The sequence below is a fragment of the Nansenia antarctica genome (genome assembly GCF_963989245.1).
Source record: "Nansenia antarctica genome assembly, chromosome: 3".
Classification (NCBI taxonomy): Eukaryota; Metazoa; Chordata; class Actinopteri; order Argentiniformes; family Microstomatidae; genus Nansenia; species Nansenia antarctica.
In genome coordinates this window covers 7,156,642-7,182,210 of record NC_137688.1, presented here as the reverse complement: position 1 = coordinate 7,182,210, position 25,569 = coordinate 7,156,642, and the positions used below count along the sequence as shown (strand labels likewise).

Sequence of the window (25,569 nt, the reverse complement as noted above, 5' to 3'; positions counted from 1 at the left end):
AAATTTGTGAAAAACAGCATTGCATCGTACACACCTGGTGACAACATTACCGTGGATGAACAGTTGTTCCCGACCAAAGCAAGATGTGGTTTCACACAGTACATGGCCAATAAACCTGACAAATTTGGCATACAGTTCTGGGTTGCAGCGGATGTGGACACCAAATACATGTTGAACGCACATCCCTACCTAGGGAAAGATGCAAGCAGGCCGGCCGGTCAGCGGTTATCGGACAATGTTGTGCTGCGTCTGATGGAGCCGTTCGTGGGCAAAGGAAGAAATGTCACGACAGACAATTACTTCACCTCCTTGCCACTGGCAAACACCCTTTTGGCCCAACAAACCACAATTGTTGGCACAATTAATAAAATCAGACGGGAGTTGCCCCCATGTACACGGGCACAGACTGAAAGATTTTCCAGCAAGGTGCTGAGGGCTGGAGAAGCCACACTCACGGTTTACCAGGCAAAACCTAAGAAAAATGTATGCCTCCTCAGCACACTGCATCAAACCGTTTCTACTGATGATGGCCCAAAGAAACTGCCCGAAACGGTTTCCTACTACAACAGCACTAAGTTCGGTGTTGATGTTCTGGACCAGATGACAAGGAAATACACAGTAAAAGGAGGGACCCGCCGTTGGCCTGTAGCTGTGTTTTACAACATTTTGGACATGGCTGCAATTAATGCACGCATTCTGTACAGCCAGTGCATGGGCGTCAGGATAAGCAGGAAGAAATTCCTTTTTAAGTTGGCAGGGGAGCTGTGTGAGCCACTGGTAATGACAAGGCTTCCTTCTACACCAGCAGCGAGAAGGCGACTGCAGCTCGAAAATCCTCGCACACCTCCGTCCCCACAGGTGAAAAGACAAAGTGTCAAGGCACCATATGTCGAGGGAACAAAGCAATTAACATCTGCCAGTCATGTGGACGATTTGTCTGTGGCACATGCACCAAGCCAGCAACGGTGTGCTGGGAATGCTGACTGTCCCATGGCCAGGCCTGATGCCTCTCCTGCCCTGTCTACCTGACAGCGCCCACGCTGAGCGCTCCGGCGACCTCCTATTCACTTTCTACTTTTTTTTTTATATATATTGGTGTTCATATTAATTACCATACTTTTTACTTGGAAGAATTGACGTGAACATTGCAAGTAAATAAAAATGTTACTTGAATTATCTGTCTCTCTGTGTTCGTTTGTAGTAGAAATATCACATCTGATATATCTATGTAAATAGATTTCACTGCAACATGAACACACTATATTTTCACTTTTCACAACAGCTATTTTCATTTCATTTATAATGTGCAGTAAACAAACAAAATAATGTATACTCTCTGCAATTGGCTACTATACAATGGTGCCAAAATCAACTATCCAAATATGAATCTGCGTATATCTATGTACAACCTTGTTGTAGCCTATTATTATCATGGTCGACATGAGAATTGTTGGCTACTTCATATCACAACTGAACATTCATATCAGAATCAGAATCAGAATCAGAAGACTTTTATTGCCATGACATGTAAACATGTTAGGAATTTGGTTTGGAACAATGGAGCACGGTTTACAGCAGGATAGGTGCAAGACAGGACAAGACAGTGCAAACCAACATCAAAGTGCAAGAGTCATAATTAATATAAATATAAAGTGCAGAGATCAAGTGTTCAAGTGTTCATATCCAGACAGTCCAAAGCTCTCTGGGTGGGGGTGGAGGGAGGGTAGATATATATATATATATATATATATATATATATATATATATATATATATATATATATATATATATATATATATATATATATATATATATATATATATAGCCTATAGCATTATTTGAAAATTGACAGCGCTGTACAGGCATAATCATCAAAAAAGACATTATATACAATATTATAAATATCTGTTTGTTATATAATATTTGTTGATGAACTACTTTGCTGTGGTACCTATGTAATACCACACAGCTTGATAGGTACATACTGTGCAGTGTATCATTCATAACTGTACATAGGCTACACATATCATAATATCTTATCACTATTGCATGGAACTTGGGTGAAAAAAAAACCTCAGCTCCAACAAATCTGAAGGGATTGTAAAAGTCATACTGTACAGTTTATCATTTTCATAACTGTCTGTACATATACATATCTTATGTATCACTATTGCTATATATAGCCTATATATAAACACATTATGTTACAAATATCAGTCTTATCCACTGTATCTAATTCAGCACTGAAGCCTGAAGGTTGAGCGCAGTGTGTGCCCCCTTGCTACCTCTGCTGATATAAAAGAGAATTGCAGCCTTGGAGAAAAAGATGGCAGCCGAATCCCAAGGCAAATACACAGACACGCACAGAAATACTGCAAAATCGCTTTATACTAACTCGATTTTGAAAATGTAAAGATGCTGGGTTGTAGAACGCACATATCTAGGAAAAGTCATGAAAGGAGGGTCCTGAAATTTGATCGAGTGCAAAGGTAGATTTTTTTTTGTACTCACTGGTGCTGTTTAACACCTCACGGCTGATTAAGTGTTAAGAGGATTGTTATCTGACTGTAGTGTCTAGTTAATGTGAATGAATGAATGTGTGCATTGTGCAATTCTGCAATAGCAACACAAATAAAGTTTTTTCCCCAAGGAAAACATGTTTGTTATTTCTGCCCTAGTTTTTTATTTTTTTTATGAAAAAAAACCTTATTGATTAATCGATAATTGATCGTTAATTCGTTACGATTATCGAACAAAAAATGTTGATCGTTTGCCCACCCCTATAATGGACAGGGGGGCGCTGGCCCAAAAAAGGTTGAGAACCACTGGTTTAGATGTTACAGCTCTTTAATACGTGGCACCCTCCTTTTCAAGGGACCAAAAGCAACTGGCCCAATGACGTGACGTGATGTCCAAACCCCTTTATGAAGTGAAAATAAGGAAAAATTTTATAAAAAAACATTTATTGAATCTATTAATCTCTGTTTATAAAACGATATGAAAATGTTTTGAGGGTGTAGCATAGCCTAGCGTTACTGACATGCTGGACATACCCTCACTGCCTTACAAAGGTCAAGAGCTATTAAGGGCTCTGCACACAGCGTGCGATTTCTGTTGCGCGTCAACGTTCCATTTTGAAGTTTGAATGGAAGTCTATGAGAACATACAACAGAAATTGCATCGCACGCTGTGTGCATTGGGATGCGATGTTTTATGATTTTCTCATAGACTTCCATTCAAACTTCAAAATGGAACGTTGACGCGCAACAGAAATCGCACGCTGTGTGCAGAGCCCTGTAGACTCTTTACTCACAACTAGGGATGCTCCGATTTATCGGCCACCGATTTAAATCGGCCGATTTCACTCCAAATCACGACCGGTGATCGGCAAAAATGGCCGATCGCAAAAAACGTTTTTTTTTTTTTCCCCTGGGGAAGACAGATAACTGAACAGAAAACATAGGAGGACGTAACAGTATGTAAACCATGAAGGCCACGTTTATGATGTCTTTTATACAGCCATATCGACTGACTTGGGCTTCAGGCCCTAACTGGGTGATAGGCCAGACTTACTATGCCATAAAAATGGGTCTGCGTTTGCTTGGTGCCTAATGGATCAAAACTTTTGTCTAAAAAGCAAAAAATATGTAGGCTATCCAGTCAGTAGGCCTACAGTTATGTATTTTTTTTTAAAATCGGTGTCGGTTGATCTTGAGGAAAAAAATCGGTGATCGGTATCGGCCCCAAAAATACAGATCGGAGCATCCCTACTCACAACATGTCATACCTGATAACTGGCTTGGGGAAATGTTAGGAAATGAAATAAAACCTAAAACCTCTCTAACCCTAACCCATATATTTAAATATAACAAACAATATGACGTCATAATAATATGATTGTTATGCGTTGAAGCATTTTGTCCTAAACTGGCAGTCAGCCAATGTCATCCGGGATAACAAGCAGTCTGGAGCAATTTGATGACATGTTATCAGACAGGACGTTACACAATGATAACATGTTCGCCTTGCGAATCAAGACAAACCAGGTTCACTTTATTTCCTTTATGGTGTTGTTACCTTGTTAACTTGTTTGGAACAGATCACGAGTAGAACCTCTCAGACTATTTATCAAACAAAGGAACAGTTACAAGAGCAGCTGCTGCTGGTGGTGAGGGGCTGGCTGAGGTGAAGAGCCTCACCCCCTGGCTCCACTCCCCTATTTGTAAACAATGATGTGTAAATACAGTTTCAAATAATATCCCATCACCTTTACTGTAGAAAAGCCCACGGTGCGAAAACTAGGATGATCCACATGATGTCATTAGGTTATAGGTCACATGATGTCATTTCAGGTTATAGGTCACATGATGTCACTTCAGGTTATAGGTCAGGGGGTAGGGCTCAGAATACAAGAAGCCATTTTGAGATGACCACATGGCTTTAACAAAGGGTTGTAAACCCTACCCCCCCCCCTCCCCTAGCCGCCATAGTCAGGAGGGTCCTTATAGCAAAAGGCAAACTATACAATTTATACGGTTTATGTGTGCATGTGTGCCAAAATCTACTACAATGGCGCTACGTGTGGACACGGGATTTCTAGACGTTATTTGCGTTGATGGCCTTCCATAGTGGAGAAGCGCCATCAGTACCTCCGTGTGCTGCAGACCAGGCGACACGGTCACGGACATAAACTGATAACAAGTTCCGCCAACATTCTATAGTGTTATATATATAACAACATTCTATAGTGTTATATATAACAACATTGTATAGTGGACAGAATAGCCTATCTGCAGACAGAAGTGGTCAGAAGTAACATGTTAGACAGTGAGGCAGCGAGCTGAGACAAAGGCTTCTACTGACCTCCGAGTCTCCCGTTCTCCTTGTTGACTGTTGAGATGTTTTCCGCAGTAAAGGAAACCAAATACAGAGATGTAACTATTCTAACCGTTCTGGTTCTTCTTGTTCTTTTGGGTTTAGCGGCAGCTCGCATCCCAGATGTTTAGTGATGTGTCCTTCCGTGTCGAGTACCGAGGCACATGTTTGTGATGCGTGTATCGAGGCATGTGTTGATGACGTATATGGTGAGAGGCATGTGTTGATGACGTATATGGTAACCTGCCGGCCATACCACGTGACCGATTCGGGAAGTGGCTCGGATTTGGCGCGAGACTCGAAACATAAAAGGGACAGGTTGATTGATTGATTGATTGAAAACTTTATTAGAAGATTTGCAGAAGTAGGTACATGAAAGTACATATTACATACAAGGTCAACTAAAAGGATAAAAACCCAAGAAAGCCACTGGCTTATTTCAATTGGGGTCCTTGATTCTCAATTCATCGTTACATGTAAGACAGACAAATACAACTAGTACTATCTACAAGATAATACAGACAAATAACTATTACTATCTACAAGATAAACATACATCCATCATGGGAAGAACAATACAACAAAGCATAAGGTATGTACAGCGGGTAGGACAGGTGGGGACATACACCACAGGTGGGGGCGGGGGACAAAACACAAAGTAAGGTAAATATATAGATACATAAATGAATGTATGAACAAATGAATGAATGAATACACACAGTATAACGAAATTCATTTCTATATTTATTTATTCTTTTATGCATTCATTCTTTGTTTTCCACTTTCATTCTTTGTTTTCCACATTCTTTTCCACATTCATTCTTTCTTTTCCACATTCATTCTTTCTTTTCCACATTCATTCTTTCTTTTCCACATTCATTCTTTCTTTTCCACATTCATTATTTCTTTTCCACATTCATTCTATCTTTTCCACATTCATTCTTTCATTCTTTCTTTTCCACATGCATTCTTCATTCTTTCTTTTCCACATTTATTCTTTCTTTTTCACTTTATCAGATCTGTATGCAAATATATGGGGGCGTATCTTGCATGTTGTCCACGCCCCTACGCATTTTCATTGGTTGATACCGCGCGTGACGTGTGAAAGCAGCGAAGCAGTTATCATCACAGCCTGTTCACACAGCCTGTTTCTCCCTATCATTTCCATGGAATCCCAAACTATGTCGACATCCCAAGCTATTCCCGTGTTGTCCCCTTTCACACATGTCGGCAATGGTCTATACTAGTCCATCAGCACTCATGACATAACTGTACGAATGTGAAGATTATCAACGTTTAGGACTTGTGAGGCAGATTTTTCAGCAGGGGATCTGACGTTTTTGGTGGTCATGCATTTCAGCCTAAATCTAGCAAGGCAGACAGGTGATTGGCCAGGATGCTGGGATATTGGTATTTGAGATAGCCAATCATATAACATTAGGTTTTCTTTGTGCTGCAGATAGGTGACTGGACAGGATGCTGGGATATTGGTATTTGATAGCCAAAATGTGTTTTTCTTGCTGGCACGATTTGTTAAAGGAGAAGATTATTTTCTGCCCATATTGCTGGAGGTCTTATTAAAACACACCTTTTAGATTCAACTTCTGTCTTTACCCTTTGGGATGACTGAATAAAAAAAATAAAGCTGCTCTCATAACATTGTGCTTATAATAAAAGACGAACATAAAATCCAACGACAACAACCAACCCAATCGTCAGACTGCACCAGCAGCTATCTCCACAAGGGGGCGACAGTAGCCATGAAGGACAGAGAGAGCAGGGGAAGCAGAGAGGAGACTGGCTGGCTGGCTGCTGATCTGGTCCGGTCTTTCCTGTTCCACTTGGCTCCGTTCCTGTCCCTGACCCGGGGGGGCCTGATGGGGGCGGGGGGTTGCTCTGAGGCGGGGAGTAGGGGCCATAGCCTGGCCAATCATCACTGTACCTCTCGCTTCCGTCGACACCCCCTGACCCACTGCCCTCCTCGCCTACAGACAGGGAGATGACAGGTGATAAGTGGGAGCGGGAGTGTGTGTGTGCGCGTGTGTGTATGCGTGCACGTGTGCGTGAGTGTGTGTGAGAGAGAGTGAGTGAGAATGACAGCAAGAAAGCGAGAGAGATATAGCAGTGAGAAGAGTGACGGTGGAGTTTCGAGGGGAGAGTGAGAAAGAGGGATTGGTAGTAAACACGAGAGACAAAACAGGGAAAAGACACAGATTGAGTGAGAGACAGAGAGAGAGGGAGGGAGGGACAGAGAGAGAGGAAGGTGAAGTGAGACAGAAGGGAACTCACTGTCCATGAAGTCAGTGTCCAGGCCGGCCTGGGCTTGTCTCAGTCTGTTGGTGGCCACCCTGAGCTCCATGATGAGCTGCCTGGTCCTCACGTCAGGCCTGGCGATGTCGACCTCCACCTCGGGGTTGTTGATCTGACTGACCAGCCCGTCACCTGTCACATCTGGGAGGTACCTGTTAACACACACACACACACACACACACACGCACCCGCACCCGCACACCAATATCAGCATGATATATGCAGCACGTACCCATTAACACACACACACACAGACACACACACACACGCACCCGCACATACACACACACACAAACACACAAACACACACACACACACGCACCCGCACACCAATAGCATGCATGTACCCATTAACACACACACGCACACACACGCACACACACACACACACACACACACACACATACACTAATATCAGCATGATGCAGCATGTACCCATTAACCTGCCCACAGACACACACCAAACCAGCATGTCCTCAAGTACGCGCCTGGCAGATGAGCACACGAGACACACACACACACACACACACATCTCCGTCTGTCTCGTCGCTCACACGTTCCTTCCCTTCCTCCCATCCTCCCTTCATCTCACACACCTCCCCCTGGTCTGTCATACACACAAACACACACACACACACACGCACCTCCCCCTGGTCTGTCCGTTCCAGCATCGGTCTTCGTTGGTGACGTCGGCGGCGGCGTTCTCGTCGTTGCAGATGGTGTGTGGGAGGGAGACCCAGAAGCCTCGCATGGGACGAAGGCGGTCCTTCAGATCCGAAACCTGGGGCGCGGGGGGCGGAGATCTGTCACCAAGATCCCTTCTTCTCCTCCTTACTTTCCCGTCTGTCTTCACTGTATCTGTCCAATAAAATAAAATATGAGTGGTACTATAATAATATAATAAATGTAAAAATCCCTATGAGAAGTCATCAGTGATCCATATCCTGCATGTCATCCCTTCTCTCTCTCTCTCACCCATCCTTCCTGTCATAATCTATACTATATATCTGTCATTAAAAAGAAAAATATGAGTGGGACTGCCCCACTCAGAAAAAAAAAAAAAAAGAAGCCATCATTGCTCTGGGGCTCTCCCCAGGTGTAGATGATGAAAGGGGCTAGAAGGTGGTTGACCAATGACGTTGTGACGCTGTGTGTTCTCCAGGTCACTGCAGCGCATTGGAAGAATGGAGCTCAGCAGGGGGCGCCAGGCCTCCACTGTCCAACCCAGCCCCGTTGAGTGTGACCTGGACTCGCATCTTACACTGTAAGTGTGTGTGTGTGCTAATAGACTCTGTTGAGAGAAAATTGTGTGTGTGTGTGTGAGAGAAAGAGAAAGAAAGAAAGAAGCCAGAACAAAAACAGTAATAGACTATGTTGAGAGAAACACAAACACATTGTGTGTGTGTGTGTGTGTGTGTGTGTGTGTGTGTGTGTGTGTGTGTGTGTGTGTGTGTGTGTGTGTGTGTGCGTGCGTGCTTGCGTGTGCGTGCGTGCTTGCGTGTGCGTGTGCGTGTGTGTGAGAGAGACAAAGAAGCCAGTAGAGCACGGCTTCTCCTGGTACAGTACAAGTGCTTGAGGTTTGAACGACCCTTATGTTATGTCTCCCAGGCTGTCCCTGATTGAGGAAGATGAGGATGAGGTAGAGGAAGAGCCTGAGATCGATTACTTTGAGAGCGATGACTCTGACAGAGAGACCTCCATCACACTGGTAACGCACCAGCCCACTCAGATCCAACCATGGACTTCAACAAGACAAATAACAACATCTATTCATACTAGTTAAACAAAAAAAGGAAAGAGGGCGTATTTGGTGCTCTGACCCCAAAACGTTTACACCCCACTATCTACTCCTGTGGTCTCTCACCTTTCATGTTCTTTCCCTCTTTTTCTCCTCAGCCATCCACCCGTCGATCCACCACCAGTTACCTAGAGGGGCTGTTTGAGTAAGAGAGTGGACGCCAGTACTATTTGTAGGAGAACACCGTTCTGTGAAAACATCTTGATAACTCCTATCAGTTGAAGGGTTAAATGATGCACTTGACTTTTTGTTGTTGTTGTTGTTGTTGTTGTTGTTTTTGTGTTTTTAATGTTAAATCAAATACATGTCTTTGTTCTTGGGATGAAACATTCTCTCAGGAGATTTTCCTTGTTTATGATTGTATTTCCTTACTATTTCAGATTTATTAAACCATTACACCTTTCTGAGCATATTGACAGTGGTGGTGTCTTGAAAATGTGTTTGATGAAGGTCCAGATCATAAGACACGGAGAGATAAGAGATTCACTTACTGCCAGATAAATAGGTGTGGGGGATATGTGCAAGATTAACACTTTTTGGTCAGCCTGAGTAGTGTAAAACTGGACTATGGGAGTAATTTGGACGTGGCAACCCTAGTGTGTGTTCATGCATGCACATGAGATGCTATGGTCATGCTCACATCATCATCATCATCATCTTGCCTACGTCAATCATTCTGAGGAAGCGAGATATTTCCTCATTGAACCGTCACAGATCTGAACTATGCAAGGTTGCAAGTATTGTTTGCTTTCATTGTACATGTGTGCCAAGCATGAGATCAGGGGGGTATTCATTCCATCAATGTCGCTAAAGGAAAGTCCTGGCATATTTTTATTTTCCTTTAGCAACGTTGATGGAATACCCCCCGGGGCGGGGTAGTGTCATAATGACACTTTGTGAAGACAGCCCCCCAGCCTTAATCCTCGGGGGTCACAAAACAAGTCCTCTTTTCTTATTGCTCTTTTCTAAACCAAAGATTTGCCATTTTTTATGAAGTGAAAACAGAAAAAAACATCTTTCCAACTAGCACTTAAGGCTGACTCGTTCCCATAGCAACACAGCTCTTAAGTGAACCTTAGCCAGGGGGGGGAAGGTGGCTAACTTTCTAACCTCAAAATAAGTCGGTCTTAATTGTTATGCAATAGGCAGTCTTAATTAGACTGGTCGAACCTGAGAATAGACCGGTCTTAATGTATGTTTATGCAACTGGCCTCTAATGGGCGTAAATTCGCTCTTAGAACGCTGGAGCGCACAGTGGTATCAACGTCATAAAGGAGACCAAGACATCTGATTGGACAAGAGGCATTCCTTGAGTGGTGATCAGATTTCCAGAGCGAATTTACGAACGCACCCACAGCGTCCCGCAACTCGGTGAATGAATTGTCTCCGGTGACGGTGTGAAGACACGAGAAACATTTGAGCAAAAGTAAAGTTGAGCAAAGTAAATACGGATTGTACAAGTATATCGTCACCTGTGATCGGCAAGCATGGCCCCTAAGGATTACGTGGCAGAGAAAGGTAGGTGTTGTTTTCCCGGCGTTCCTCATCCAGACAGTGTGTGGTTGAGTTGCTGCTACTGTTCAATGAACACAACATGCAAGCGACCGGCTGGGGATGAAGAGCTCTGTCATGTTAGACGATGCCTAACTAATAACTTAGCTATCCTTCTTGACTTTGAGCTATCCTTCTTGACTTTGGATTTCAACAACGGTGCCACGTTTGACCACTTTTCACCAGGGTAACTAATCCCGTTGGTCAATGGGAGCTAAAAAACCAACCCCGTTTATTAAAGCGTTTCATGAAGCACACACCAGACTGACTCAAAGTTATAAAAACCAGTGTCTAAAACTTTTAAGTCTACTTGCGTTTAGCTAGAAACTTTGCTAGGAGTCTAGTCCGACTAGAAGGTTTAAACCCGAGCAGCATTCTTTGCTTGTCAGGCTTCAAAACTACCCGGATGGAAGTTGCGATGGCCCTCGTCGACATCAGACAAAGAATGAGGCTGGAGGAGCACATGGGGATGGTAGTGGGGGGTTGTAGTAGTAGTGGAGCTAGAGAACTACTCCGGTTACAATGGCGATCGGCAGTTCAGCCATACTGTCACCAAGATTATAATAAACCCATGCAATGTCAATCGTTTACAAAGTATAGTAAATTGCAGTGTGCACATTTAGCTCAACTTCTGTAGCTGCCAGTGCCAGTACTGCAGCAGCATTGTTGCAGATGGACATGGATGTTGTTGCATAACCAGCTACGACAGCAGAGATTTATCGATTGAGCAAAACCACCTAGGCTGGCGTTTTAGTGCCGTTGTCCAGAGAGACGCTGTAATCACACAGAGTGGCCATGTTTCACCATTTTGGAAGAACACACAAGGCTTTTTATACGAGACTACTTTACGAGCGCAGGGATGCGCGGAGGATTTCTCGGGTGACGAGGCCACGGAGCCATGTGCTGCTTTGTTTACAACAACATCCACTAAAACATCCCGAACGCGCAGTTATGGAGTTGAGATGCACATTTTTGGCTCGAACGGGAAAGTAAGTAAAGTTAATCTTATTGTTGGGGCTTAAGTACTGCTTTCGTTTTACGAGTCAAATCCCAGACACTGGTGCACTAGTTACGGTTCGTGCCTTTTTTTTTTAGTGGGGGTTATTTTTTCCTAAAAATGGACACTGGAGCCAGGAGCTTGGTAAACATTTATGGATACCTAATGATTGTAGTGTGTGTGTGTGTGTGTGTGTGTGTGTGTGTGTGTGTGTGTGTGTGTGTGTGTGTGTGTGTGTGTGTGTGTGTGTGTGTGTGTATATATATATATATATATATATATATATATATATATATATATATATATATATATATATATATATATATATATATATATATATATTATATTAGCCTGGACGCACCCATTAGTTAATCAAAAGCAACATTGACGCCCATGTGTGTTTTAAAGGTACATATCTTCATAGGGACTCATCCAGATGAGACTTTTGCTCTGTTGCCCAACAAAGGAAGACCCGCGTGTTAGTCTCTCTGCCCTGGTCGCCTGGTCTCACTTCTGCATGTGCGAACCACCAACTGGCCTTGAATTGAGATGTCATATTTGGACAAGTACAGGACAAGATGCTTTTCTCTGTGTGTCTGTGTGTGTAGGATAACAGTTTATATGAAAAAGGCATGGCCCGTATGGCCACAATGGAGGCTGCGTTCGTAAATCCGCTGTGAGAGTGCCGGGGCGCACACTGGGTTCAGCGTCATAAAGGGACCAAGTCGTTTGATTGGACAAGAGGCGTTCCACGAGTGCTGATCAGGTTCCAGAGCGGAATTTACGAACACACCCGGAGGTTCCACGGTTCACACCCAGATCCTCTGCCCTGTCCATAACAACATTTATCCTACATTTAGCAGACGCTTTTATCCAAAGAGACTCAGAACAAGGACATTTGTCTGAAGTCAGTGAATCATCTGTACATAAATCAGTGCTAGAAAAGGGAAGGGTTATTGTTATTGTTTATTTATGTATTTATTTGTATTAATTATTGTCCTAAACGCTACTGTCTTCTCTCCCTCAGAGAAATGCAAGAAGTTTCTGCAAGAGTTTTACAGCGAGAATGACTCTGGGAAGAAAGTGTTCAAATATGGAGCTCAGCTTGTGAGTAGAGGACTGTTATATATTCCACACCTTTCTGCCCCCCAGGGCAGATGTGTACTGAATCCTAAATAATTAACAACTCTCTAGAGTCCATTCACACATGATGGAGAATGTTTCTAGATGTTGTCCAGGTATGGGTAATAGTAATAATAATTGATTACATAGACTGTGTCCATTGTTTAGCATACACACATAATCACGTTATTAGATGTTTATTGCACACATTCACCAGCATTTTGGATGTTCAGGGTGGCTCATTGTAATGTTTTAGCTAGGATTGTTAGTACAGAGCCCCAGTGACTAAGTGTGTGTGTGTGTGTGTGTGTGTGTGTGTGTGCGTGTGTGTGTGTGTGTAGGTGTCTCTGGCCCACAGAGAGCAGGTGGCTGTGCAGGTTGACCTGGATGACGTGGCAGAAGAGGATCCAGAGCTGCTGGAGAGCATCTGTGAGAACACCAAGCGCTACATCGGCCTGTTCGCCGACGCCATCCACGAGCTCCTGCCAGAGTACCGCGAGAGAGAGGTACAGTACCCTCTTACCCACAATGCACTTGGTACGCCTGAGAGGGTTGAATATTGGGGGGGGCAATCCGGAACTTGTTTACAGTACACCTTCCAGATACCGTTGCACCTTCCTACACAAGTGCATATGGGGTAGAGACTGGGGGTTCAATTTGAGACGTTTTATTCTCTGACACCCCCCCGCGCGCGCGCTGTTTCATGCGATGAGACGGACTGCCTCTTCAACACACGAGTCCCTTGATATTATATCGGTTGCCATGTCAGGTTATTGATGATTTATGGCCATTTGAGTACGAGTACACCTGTCAGAATATGTCCTTACTTCTGTGCTTCACGCCCATGTCTCCTCTACCCAGGTGGTGGCTAAGGACTCCCTGGACGTGTACATCGAGCACCGGCTGATGATGGAGCAGAGGGGACGCGACCCCGCAGACACCCGGGACCCCCGCAACCAATACCCATCTGAGCTCATGCGGAGATTGTAGGTTCATGTCCACATATTCTCCTTGCTTTTGACTGACTGACTGACTGACTGACTGACCGACTGACTAATTGAAACCAGTATCGTAGACAAAATATATTTTGTTATTAATATTATGTTATTTCCCGTATGCATGGATGGTGCTAAAGTGGAAAACAATATATTATGGTCTTCGTTTTCTGTAACCGTGTATACGGAAACAGCAGGGGAATGACAAGGTTTCTCAATGACTTAGTGATGTTGTGTGTTGCTAATTTAGAACTTAAGTATACCCCGATGACATTTGATTTGTTATATGGTTATCATCTGGTCCAAGACATGGTTGATGATTTTTTTGAAGTTGGTTGAATTGACTTTGTTGTGATTATAGAGGGATGGGTACTGTGGGGAGGGGAGGGAGGGGGTCTGAGTGTATGTAAATGACTGTGTTTTTTGTGTGTTTTCGTTTTCTTGTATTTGTGTTAGAAAAGGTGACTAATACAAATTGATCACCCCCCCAAAAAATAAGAATATTTCGAAAATGTCTAAATCACAAGGCAAGAATCTTAGTGGTTCTCCCATCTCACACCAGTTCTGTCCCCCCCCCCACAGTGAGCTGTACTTTAAGCCGCCCAGCACCTCCAAGCCTAAAGTGGTCCGTGACGTCAGGGCCGAGAACATCGGCCAGCTGGTGATGGTGAGGGGGATCGTGACCAGAGCCACGGAGGTCAAACCCATGATGACCGTGGCCACGTACACCTGTGACCAGTGTGGTGCTGAGACGTACCAGCCGGTAAGAGAGACTGGCCTCCGGGGGTTGTTATGGTCGATGCATCACACAGCGTTCCCATGGGTCCTTGAAATCCTTGAAAGTTTGTGAATTTGAGAAAAGAAAAAAAATCAAGGTCTTAAATGTTTTTGAAAATAGACATGGGTCATTGAAAGTGCTTGAATTCCCGTCTCTCTCTCTCTCTCTAAAAAAAATATATATATAAACAAATATTTTACTTAGCTCCTCTCTGTATTGCTTAACTTTACACATATTTCACAATATATTGTTTTGCTCTGCTGTGTTAGAGAAGGCAAGAGACCATCTAGTGTTCACACATTCAAGCCTCTCTTTTTAATTGTTTCTGAGGGGATAGTTCCTATTATATACATTCTCAACTAGATCTGTCTCAAACGATGCTGTGTTGGGCCCTTGAATTTGAGGGAATTGAGTCTTGAAAGTCCTTGAAAGGTGCTTGAATCTGATGTTTCAGAAGGTGTGGGAACCCTGATCACAGAAACCTAGTAAGCCACTTAGGCACGGCATTAAACTACTAGATGGGTCTGTGTGTAGATATGTCTGTAGACTTGGCATCTAGTGTAGACGGTGTTTTTAGTTTCTCCTGCTTCACTCATTCCTTGTACTAACTGCACACTTTTATTTTTATTTTTTATTATCAGATCCAATCCCCAACCTTCATGCCCATCATCATGTGTCCCAGTCAAGAGTGTGTCACCAACCGGTCCGGAGGCAGGCTCTACCTGCAGACCCGAGGGTCAAAGTTCGTCAAGTTCCAGGAGCTGAAAATACAGGAACATGTAAGGCTTTTATGAATGATATGCAAGGACTTTATAAATTATATGTATGGACTTTATAAACGATATGTAAGGACTTTATGAACGATATGCTCCTGTTTTGTGCGTTTATGATCTGCATTTGTACCTGCTCTCTCAACAAAGTATTGTCTCTGTGTCTGTGTAGGCACTTTGTCCACCTGTTGGCCAAAAACAGAACCCTGTCTGTCCCGCCCCAGGATGCCCATGAGTTCCTGAGCCAGTGCCTGGACCAGCTGAAGGAGGACGTGGAGAAGGTGAAGAAGAGCTGGAGGAGCGAGCCAGCCATGTCCTGGGAGGACCCCCCCCCCAGCAGGTGGCCCCCCCTGGAGTTTGAGGTGCAGCACACCATCACCTGCCAAGGGTGAGGCCCTCCCCTGTTTGACACTCGTCCCAAAGGGTCTTGAATCTGACAAAAAAAACTAAGTGTTTTAGAGTGTCTTCAAGATGGAGAAGCTAAAACCTCAGCTAGCAAAGGAGCTTTTCATAGTTTCCAATGTGTCTGGGAAAGCTGCGTTGTGGAAGTGATGTAAGCCTGTTGTGCCAAATACTCACTCCCTGCATATACTCACTCCTCTCCATGCTTATGCGTTCGCTTCCGTTCAATACAGATTATTTAATTTACTTAAAATTAGTGCTTGTACCACACCACCATACCAGAACATCACAATACGCTATCGCATTGTAACAAACCAGTCCGCAAAGGGCTCTGTCGGTTACCAGGAATCTAACCTAGAGAAATCAGCCACGAATGTCCTAATACATAAATAATAAATGTATTACTGTAAACTATTACGTATTTAATTGCTGTTGTAGATGTTATCACCTACTAGTGCCATTCTGAGGTTAGCATTGCGATGTGTTCGTCTTAACGTTTACAAACTAAAATATACAATAATATTTAAGTTGCTCCTCTTGTGTGAAGCGAATGCATAAGCACTCAGCGGCGAGTGGATATGTGGCACAGCAAGTTCATTACATTCTCAACCGAGTTCGTTCCTGTTTTGCCCGATTCATTCTCCATTGAGAGCGGAATTACCAAATGTTTTATTGTGCATTTTTAGTCGTAATGTAGCCTCATTAGCCTACATTGTAGCCTTCATTATAGCATTTCGTTTGTGTGTGAGAGAGTGTATGTGGGTGGGTCCTAGTGAATGAGAGACTATAGTTGACTACCCTCTGCCAATGATTCCAAGTTAATTGGAAGCAAGTGCTATGGCCTACATGAAGCTGCCTTCATAGTTTGTAACGCAGTGTAAAAACCATGATCTTGTTCCAGTTGTTAAAAGGGTGGCATAGTGCACACTCTACTGGTGGAGGTTGAGAAAAGCTTACGGCACCGGGTATTCCCAGGCGGTCTCCCATCCAAGTACTAACCCGGCCCGACCCTGCTTAGCTTCCGAGATCTTTTCTTTTTGGTCTTTTATTATCAAAAATACATTTGATGTGCCCCGCGGTGGTGTAGCGGTCTAAGCACTGGCCGCTAGTGCATGCTGCCCACCGGGGACTGGGTTCGAATCCCAGCTCGCCAGATCCGGATATGGCTGGGGCACACACGGGGAGCGGCATATTGGGCGGCCGCTCCCGAGGGCGGTATAGGAGTATTTCCGGACAAGGATCCGTCGCGCAACAGCGCCCCCGGGGTGCCGGAATAACAGGTGCTGGGCTCGAGGAGCCAGTCAGCTAGTCTGCCTGGCGGCCTCTTCTGGGACTGCCGGCCACGGGGTCGTGCGGCGGATCCTTCGCAATAGGCAGGGGATAATTGGATGCTAGGTTGGGTTCAATTGGCTACCAAATTGGGTGAAAAAAGGGATAAAAAAATAAAATAAAAATACATTTGACATAATAATCAATTTCATCATCGTCTGTACTATTTACAAAAGACAAATATACAACATGACAGTAACAACACAGTGTGACATGAAAGACAACACAAACTGAGGGACTGACATGAACTAGCAAACAAAACATCAAAGACCAGGTAGCATGCCTGTTACATTCTTGTCTCTAGGGTGAAAAGAAGTAACAAAGTACCGATGTTAAGTAGTGTTGTTCCGATACCATTTTTTGATACCGATACCTGACCGTGCAGTACTTGCCGATACCGAGTACCGATCCGATACCACGGCGTTTGAAAAAAATAAAAAAATAATGTTTTTAGGCATTCCAAGTTCAGTCTGTACAGTTTGCAGACGTGAAGTGGCCAGTGGGGAATGCTTGAAGTGGCCGATGATCTTTCTCCCATTGGCCAGCGCGTCGCACACACTCCGCTGTGACAGTAGGCCTTCCTGCACCACTAATGCATGTGTGTTCTGTGTTCTGCATATGTAAACAATTCAAACAAACATAGAGAAAACTTCTCCTCGGGAGAAGGAAGGAGGCAGGAAGTACCTGCCGCACGGAGAGAGAGAGAGAGAGAGAGAGAGAGAGAGAGAGAGAGAGAGAGAGAGAGAGAGAGAGAGAGAGAGAGAGAGAGAGAGAGAGAGAGAGAGAGAGAGAGAGAGAGAGAGAGAGAGAGAGAGAGAGAGAGAGAGAGAGAGAGAGAGAGAGAGAGAGAGAGAGAGAGAGAGAGAGAGAGAGAGAGAGAGAGAGAGAGAGAGAGAGAGAGACACAGAGAGAGAGAGAGAGAGAGAGACACAGAGAGACACAGACAGACAGACAGACAGACAGACCCCGAAAGGGGGTGTGGCGCGGAGACGGAGCCGAGAACTATCCCGGAAGGGGAACAGCTGGGCGGGACTCGGAGAAGCGGCCGCGCGGACATTATTATTATTATTTGAACTCTCTCCAGCACGCCGGTGGCGGTGCTAGACTGTGCAACCGAAATAAATATCGATTAAGGTCGATATGTTTTTCCTGTAAAATGTATCTCTGTATCTTGGCTGTGGGTTGTATCGCTTTAAGCGGAGTGGCGTAGTCTATATGTCTGAGGGCTGCGTTGGTAAAAGTCGCTCTGGGAAACTGATCGGCACTCGTAGAACGCCTCTTGTCCAATCGGATTCCTCGGTCCGTTTATGACGTCGGAGCCCAGTGTGCGCTCCGGCGCTCTCAGGGGAACTTTCCGAACGTTGCCCCGGTAGCATAGCTTAGCTTGGGCTCTGAGCAGCTGGAAGGGACAGCAGGTTACCTGAGGTGAGCCTCGCCGCTCCACCGCTCCTCTCCTCGACAACCACAGTTGCGTGTTTGTTTTTCCGCGATAGTGAAAGTTTGGTATCGGGTGTTATATATTTGTTAGTACTCGCCGATACCGATACCAGCATTTTTGTGCGTATCGGTGGCCATGCCGATACCAGTATCGGTATCGGAACAACACTAATGTTAAGGGTAAAATAAAGATATTTATTTGTGCCATGACAATCATAGTTCTTTGGCAATAATGAAAAGTAGAATCAGAACCAACCAACAAATGCCTTAATAACAAAAAAAACAATAAACTTTGGAAACAACAAACAAATGCTTCATAATAAAAAAACAAAGAACACATCCCTAGGATGGTTTGGGCTCAATCAAAATAACTCAGTCACTATGTACAATCTTTAAAGTTCAAAACTCAAAGTAACAACCAAAATCTATTCAAAGTATCAACAAAAATCAATTAACCAACTCAATCAAGGTACCATTTGGTTCTGTAACTAATCATAACAGCAGGGCCGGCCTGTGGGACTGGGGAGTGAAGGCGGTGTCGCCCATCAAAAGAAGAATGTGGCCAGGTACTAATATATGTGAAGGCACACGATTTGTCAAGGTGCAGTTCAATGAATTTGTGAAATCACTTCCATATTCGACTAGGTTTGACACGGAGACTGGCCCGGACTTCTTCCGAGTTATTCCATCCGGGTAGTTTTGAAGCCTGACAAGCAAAGAATGCTGCTAGGGTTTAAACCTTCTAGTCGGAGACTCCTAGCAAAGTTTCTAGCTAAACGCAAGTAGACTTAAAAGTTCTAGACACTGGTTTTTATAACTTTGACAGTCCGGTGTGTGCTTCATGAAACGCTTTAATAAACGGGGTTGGTTTTTTAGCTACCATGCATTGGCCAACAGGATTAGTTACCCTGGTGAAAAGTGGGCAAACGTGGCACCATTGTTGAAATCAAAAGTCAAGAACGATAGCTAGTTATTAGTTACGCGTATAACATTACATAGCTCTTCATCCCCAGCAGTGCCTGTCGCTTTGCATGTTCTGTTCATTGAACAGTAGCAGCAACTCAACCACACACTGTCTGTATGAGTAACGCCGGTAAAACAAAACGTACCTTTCTCTGCCACATAATCCTTAGGGGCCATGCTTGCCGATCACAGGTGACAATATACATTTTAACGGGACTTGTAAAATCCGTATTTACTTTGCTCAACTTTAAAAATTGAATGTTTCTCGTGTCTTCACACAGTCACCGGAGACAATTCATTCACCGAGTTGCGGGACGCTGTGGGTGCGTTCGTAAATTCGCTCTGGAAATCTGATCACCACTCAAGGAATGCCTCTTGTCCAATCAAATTGCTTGGTCCCTTTATGACGTTGATACCACTGTGCGCTCCAGCGTTCTAAGAGCGAATTGACGAATGCAGCCTGTGCAAAACTGGCGCGAGTCTGCCGTCTCCGGTAACCAATCAGAACGGGTCATTCTCTTACTCAAGGCGTGGCCTCACTGTGGCGGGAGAACCGCGGTCGTTGGCCTGTCACGTGACTCAACAAAGTAGTGCGTAGTGGCGCGAAAAGTTGTGATTGGTACTAAGACGCACATTAGAGGCCAGTTGCATAAACATACATTAAGACCGGTCTATTCTCAGGTTCGACCAGTCTAATTAAGACTGCCTGTTGCATAACAATTAAGACCGACTTATTTTGAGGTTAGAAACTTATCACCTTCCCCCCCCTGGCTATGGTTCACTTAAGAGCTGTGTTGCTATGGGAACGAGTCAGCCTTAAGTGTCAGTTGGAAAGGTGTTTTTTCTGTTTTCACTTCATACAAAATGGCAAATCTTTGGTTTAGAAAGAGCAATAAGAAAAGAGGACTTGTTTTGTGAACCCCGAGGATTAAGGTTGGGGGGCTGTCTTCACAAAGTCTCATTATGACACTACCCCGGGGGGTATATTCCATCAACGTTGCTAAAGGAAAATCAAAAAAAGGTCTATCAAAAAATATGCCAGGATTTTCCTTTATCGACATTGATGGAATGAATACCCCCCTGATCTCATGCTGGGCACAAATGTACAATGAAAGCAAACAATTTCTTGCAACCTTGCATAGTTCAGATCTGTGACGGTTCAATGAGGAAATATCTCGCTTCCTCAGAATGATTGACGTAGGCATGATGATGATGATGATGATGATGATGATGATGTGAGCATGACCATAGCATCTCATGTGCATGTGTGACACTCACAATTTTGTATATATGGTATTGTATTAATTTGGTAATTATTTGTTGCAATGTTCACCTCCCGCCAATAGAGGGCGTTTATCTTTTCCCGAGCTATCGGTACAATAAGACTGTTGCAGCGGGCTCGTGTCCTCAGATTAGACAGCCTGCTAAACAAGCAAAATGATGTCTCCTGTTTTATTTCGTCTTTCTACATAAACCAGATCCCTATACGTTGCTGGCCCCGCCCCTTACCAAGGCGGGACCTGTAACAATTCTTGGCGCCCAACGTGGGGCGGGCATCAGATGACCGCCTGGGGACGCTCGTCCGTGCAACTACGAACTCAAGCCCACAGGTAGCCAGACCGGCTGACGTCCGCCTGGAGGAGCTCGTCGTCCGTGCAGCTACCAACCAAAGCCCATAAGTGAACTGACCAGCGTGGAGGAGCGAGGGGTGTGCGACTGAGGCAGCTACGGTGACTAAGTGAGGAACCTGGCTGGAAGAGTGCAGCACTCCAAACTCAAAGACGCCTGGGACTGTGAACAGTAAAGATGGACGGAGATGGCAAGGTAACCGCAGGTGGCGACGAAAGAAAGAAACTGGTGTGGCAGATAAAGAAGGGACTCCACCAGCTGACTGGGGAAGAGATCTTCAAAGTCGTCCAAAATATCCCACAATCTGATGAGTATGCTAATATTAAGGAGGGTGATGAGGAGAATTGTTTTGATTATATTTGTACTTACCTCCATAGCGAACCAGTGTTGGGGTTAGAGGATCAGGGGTTTGCACTGTTACTACAACTGAATGATCTGGTGCAAGAGTTAGTTGTGCTACGTCAGCCTACTACTGTAATGTCTGAACCGATAGGTAATGTGAAGGAGGTTGATGGCGGTCACTCTACCTATAGGAACAGAACGCAGTCCTGCTGATACGTCAACACCTGTTAAAGCAACACCAACATCTCACCCTGTTAGAGTTGAACAAAGCAGTGCAGACACATCTCAAGTTCAGTTAATTAACAGACCAACACCTGAGTACCAGACTCTGATGGCTAACTACGAGGCTTTAGGGAGAAGGCTAGCTGAACTTACAGTGAATCAGCCTCCCACACCCACACCCACACCTGATAGCCAACACCCTCTGAGTACTAGTCACACACCTACCGGCACCAGGAGTGACAATGTTGTCTCCATGAGAGATTTACCATTACTACGCAGAGAATTTAAGATTCAAGGCGGTCAGGTTGGCGACAGTACATCAGACATAGGGTTTAACAGTCTATGCAAACAGATAGATGAGGGTATCAGAGTCAAACATACAGAGAATGAAGTTATTCAAGGCGTGTTACGCATAGTTAAACCAGGACAGTTTAAAGATATGCTCATCAACAAAGATGACCTGACTATCAGTGAACTTAATATTATTAACCCTCCGGTTGTGTTCCCAGTCAAATCTGACCGAGAGCAACTTTCATCAATCATAAATATTGTGTTTTACATTTGATTGCCTCAAGGCCTTATGATATCCTCCACACTAGGCATTTGAACATATAAAATTGCTGACTAACCACTGGCATTGAATTTTGAGGTTTTAGTCAACTTTGTAACATCAGTGGTGTTCCCGGTCAAAAATGACCGCCATTGCATAGGAAATTAATGGATAACACAAGTTGTAACAAGCTACAACATTCCAGGATGTATCAGACCTGTTCAAATACCTCATATATAAAGTTTGACACATTTCAAACTATGGGAGTCGTCCGTTGAGATGTACGGACATACTTTATATTCTGTTAGGAGTCGTTTCAGTTACAGGCTGAGTCCCACTTTGAGTACGGAGATGCGTCACATTGTATGGGGCGGCTGTGTCTCAGGAGGTAGAGCCGCCGTCTAATGATCGCAAGGTTGGCAGATCGGCGGTTCGAGCCCCGGCTGGCCACATGTGGCAGTGTCCTTGGGCAAGACACTGAACCCCAAATTGCTCCCAGTGAGCGGGCCGGCGCCTTGCATGGTAGCTTGCCGCCATTGGTGTGTGAATGTGTGTAAATGGGTGAATGAGAGGCCGTTTTGGATAAAGGCGCTATATAAGTGCAGTCCAGTCCACATTGTGACAGAGTCTGGTGAAAAAGTCCCCAAGTACGGCAAGGTGTTTTTTATTATTATCATTTTTTTTTTTTTTTTACACATTATGAAAGTGCAGATTGTACGCGTTCAAATAATGTGTCATACATTGAAATCTGAAAATAGTTGCAGTATGTCTCCAGAAAATTGGATAACACTTTACACTTCAAGAGGCAAGCAGATTTTCATTAGCTTGACAGTAGTAGCCAGAGTGAAATAGCCAACACTATTGGTATTGGAAATATGCATGTCGCGTCTTACTTACGTTGATGACCCTGTCTTGCGCCGCCTTGCATATTTCCAATACCAATAGTGTTGGTTTATTATATTGTAATACAGAATTAACATGAAAATTAACATGAAAAACGTAACATGAACTAAGCTTCTCAGTGGTTTTAGTTGTGTTTCTTCATCAGTAGTAGCTACAGCTCTTATCATAGCAGCAGGTAGCCAAATACATTTTTATGTTTATATTTATTTATGTTATTTTATTTCACACGCATTTAGAAGGTACACAGTTGACAGAGAACACAGTAAATAAACAGCAGGAGGAGGCAAGACAACCCAGAAGGCTTATGTGGCGCCTCCACCTAAAAATCACCACGAGTGTTATAAAGAACACAACAATAACATACAGAAACATAACAGAAGTACATAAGAGTGATGGCAAACTAGTAATAATAATAATGCCAAAATATGAATCAAGCAGCAATACCAAAGTAAAAAAAGAAAGTGTGAATGTGTGATTGTGGTGTAAATGCAGATGTGGTGTGTGTGTGTGTGTGTGTGTGTGTGTGCGTGTATTATGCATACATGAGAAAGATGATTGAGAGGTAACATTGATACATAACTATGTATAGGAACTAACCAGGTAACATTGATACATAACTATGTATAGGAACTAACCAGGTAACATTGATACATAACTATGTATTGGAGCTAACCAGGTAACATTGCCATCATACTGCAGTGTTCAAGATAAGGGCTTTTGCCTACGAAAACTCACTCTAATAACATGAAAACTCACTCTAATAACATGAAAACTCACTCTAATGACATGAAAACGTTGAGGACAAACGCAGCGCTGTTGGAAGCGCTCTAACTCTGTTTATTCAGGATCACCACTCTCTCCTCTCACCTCCCCACAGACAGACTGAGTCAGCCAGGCCTGAGAAATTAATCACCAACTCAGAACGTAACTGCCCCACTCCACGCCCCCACGCTTCATCTGCTAACAGGGGAGTGCGTGTGTTTTACATACATCATATGAACATACGTTTTTCAGGGAGGTAGTACATTATTTAATTATGGTGGGGTCTGTTGAAAGTGTTGTAAATTAGATTAAAAGTCATTCTCATCAACATATTTAATGATGCATTGATTGATTACTTTGAATATGCACTATTCAACGCTGAATTTCTAACCTTTAACACACTCTTTAAGTTAATGCAGTGTATCAGCATTGCTTATTTGGGAATGATTTAACACACGTGGTGGTTCAAATAGTGATGCTATGCTATGTGTCTTTGTTCTTGGGATGAAACATTCTCTCAGGAGATTTTCCTTGTTTGATTGTTTTTCCTTACTATTTCAGATTTATAAAACCATTACACCTTTCTGAGCATATTGACAGTGGTGGTGTCTTGAAAAATGTGTTTGATGAAGGTCCAGATCATAAGACAAGGAGAGATAAGAGATTCACTTACTGCCAGATAAATAGGTGTGGGGGATATGTGCAAGATTAACACTTTTTGGTCAGCCTGAGTAGTGTAAAACTGGACTATGGGGTTAATTTGGACGTGGCAACCCTAGTGTGTGTTCATGCATGTGTTACAGGTCCCGCCTTGGTAAGGGGCGGGGCCAGCAACGTATAGGGATCTGTTTTATGTAGAAAGACGAAATAAAACAGGAGACATCATTTTGCTTGTTTAGCAGGCTGTCTAATCTGAGGACACGAGCCCGCTGCAACAGTCATATTGTACCGATAGCTCGGAAAAGATAAACGCCCTCTATTGGCGGGAGGTGAACATTGCAACAAATAATTACCAAATTAATACAATACCATATATACAAAATTGTGACAACACAATTGTGAGTGTCACACACTCCCCAACAAAATAAATGCGGCTCCTGCCATTTCTCCTGGCTCATTCAAATCAAATATTTCAAAAACTCCCTTTCGTTACCCTTATCAGTATGTATACCCTGGCATGTGAAAAGGTGTGGGTAAGCCATAAGGGTATGTCACGTGTGGTGGTGGAATGCCATATAGTGGTGGGACAGAGTAAGGTAAGAAGTGGTATAGGGCTGCCACAAACGATTATTTTCATAGTCGACTAGTCACCGATTATTTTAACGATTAGTCGACTAATCGGATCATAAATTACAGCTTATCGCACAATTACTCAATCGCTCTTATTTAGCTATCATCTTCTAAATCAGCTTCTAAATTTAGCTTGAAGTTGTTAGTTGTTGTAGGCATGTGCTAACTAAAAATAAAGACAATTAAAATGATTGTTCACTCAAAAATAGATATTTTAATGAACTTTGCAGATTTATTTCTGGCATCACTTGCATGTAATGTAATGTAAAGTGTAGTAGAGAGTGCAAACTGCTGAGTAAAATGAGGTAGGCTAGGCACTAGGCAACCAAAACAATACAAAAATAAATACTTGTACAGAGTACAAAAGTGTTGCTTTGCTTCACTCATCTCTGGCATCAAACATACATTTTAAATGTATTGAATAGTGCTGCAAAATAAAATGAGGTAGGCACTAAGGCAACTAAAAAAGAGCAATTATCCACAAAAAGAAATGTTTGTAGAGAAAAGGTTTGGTCTCAATCAAATAACAACAAAGAAAAGTGCA

General features: G+C 43.6%; 1 protein-coding gene and 1 long non-coding RNA gene across 2 annotated transcripts in view; both read left to right on the top strand.

Moving 5' to 3' along the window:
* LOC308153242 (cohesin subunit SA-1-like) overlaps window positions 1–25,569 on the top strand; it is a gene marked incomplete at both ends in the record, with an annotated part of 205,898 nt that overhangs the window by 55,923 nt on the left and 124,406 nt on the right. The gene's annotated exons all lie outside the window — the stretch shown is intronic.
* LOC308152494 lies at window positions 13,056–15,190 on the top strand. The gene is made up of 3 exons (XR_013937336.1): window positions 13,056–13,159; window positions 13,515–13,639; window positions 15,068–15,190. It is a non-coding gene; the product is annotated as an uncharacterized lncRNA (long non-coding RNA).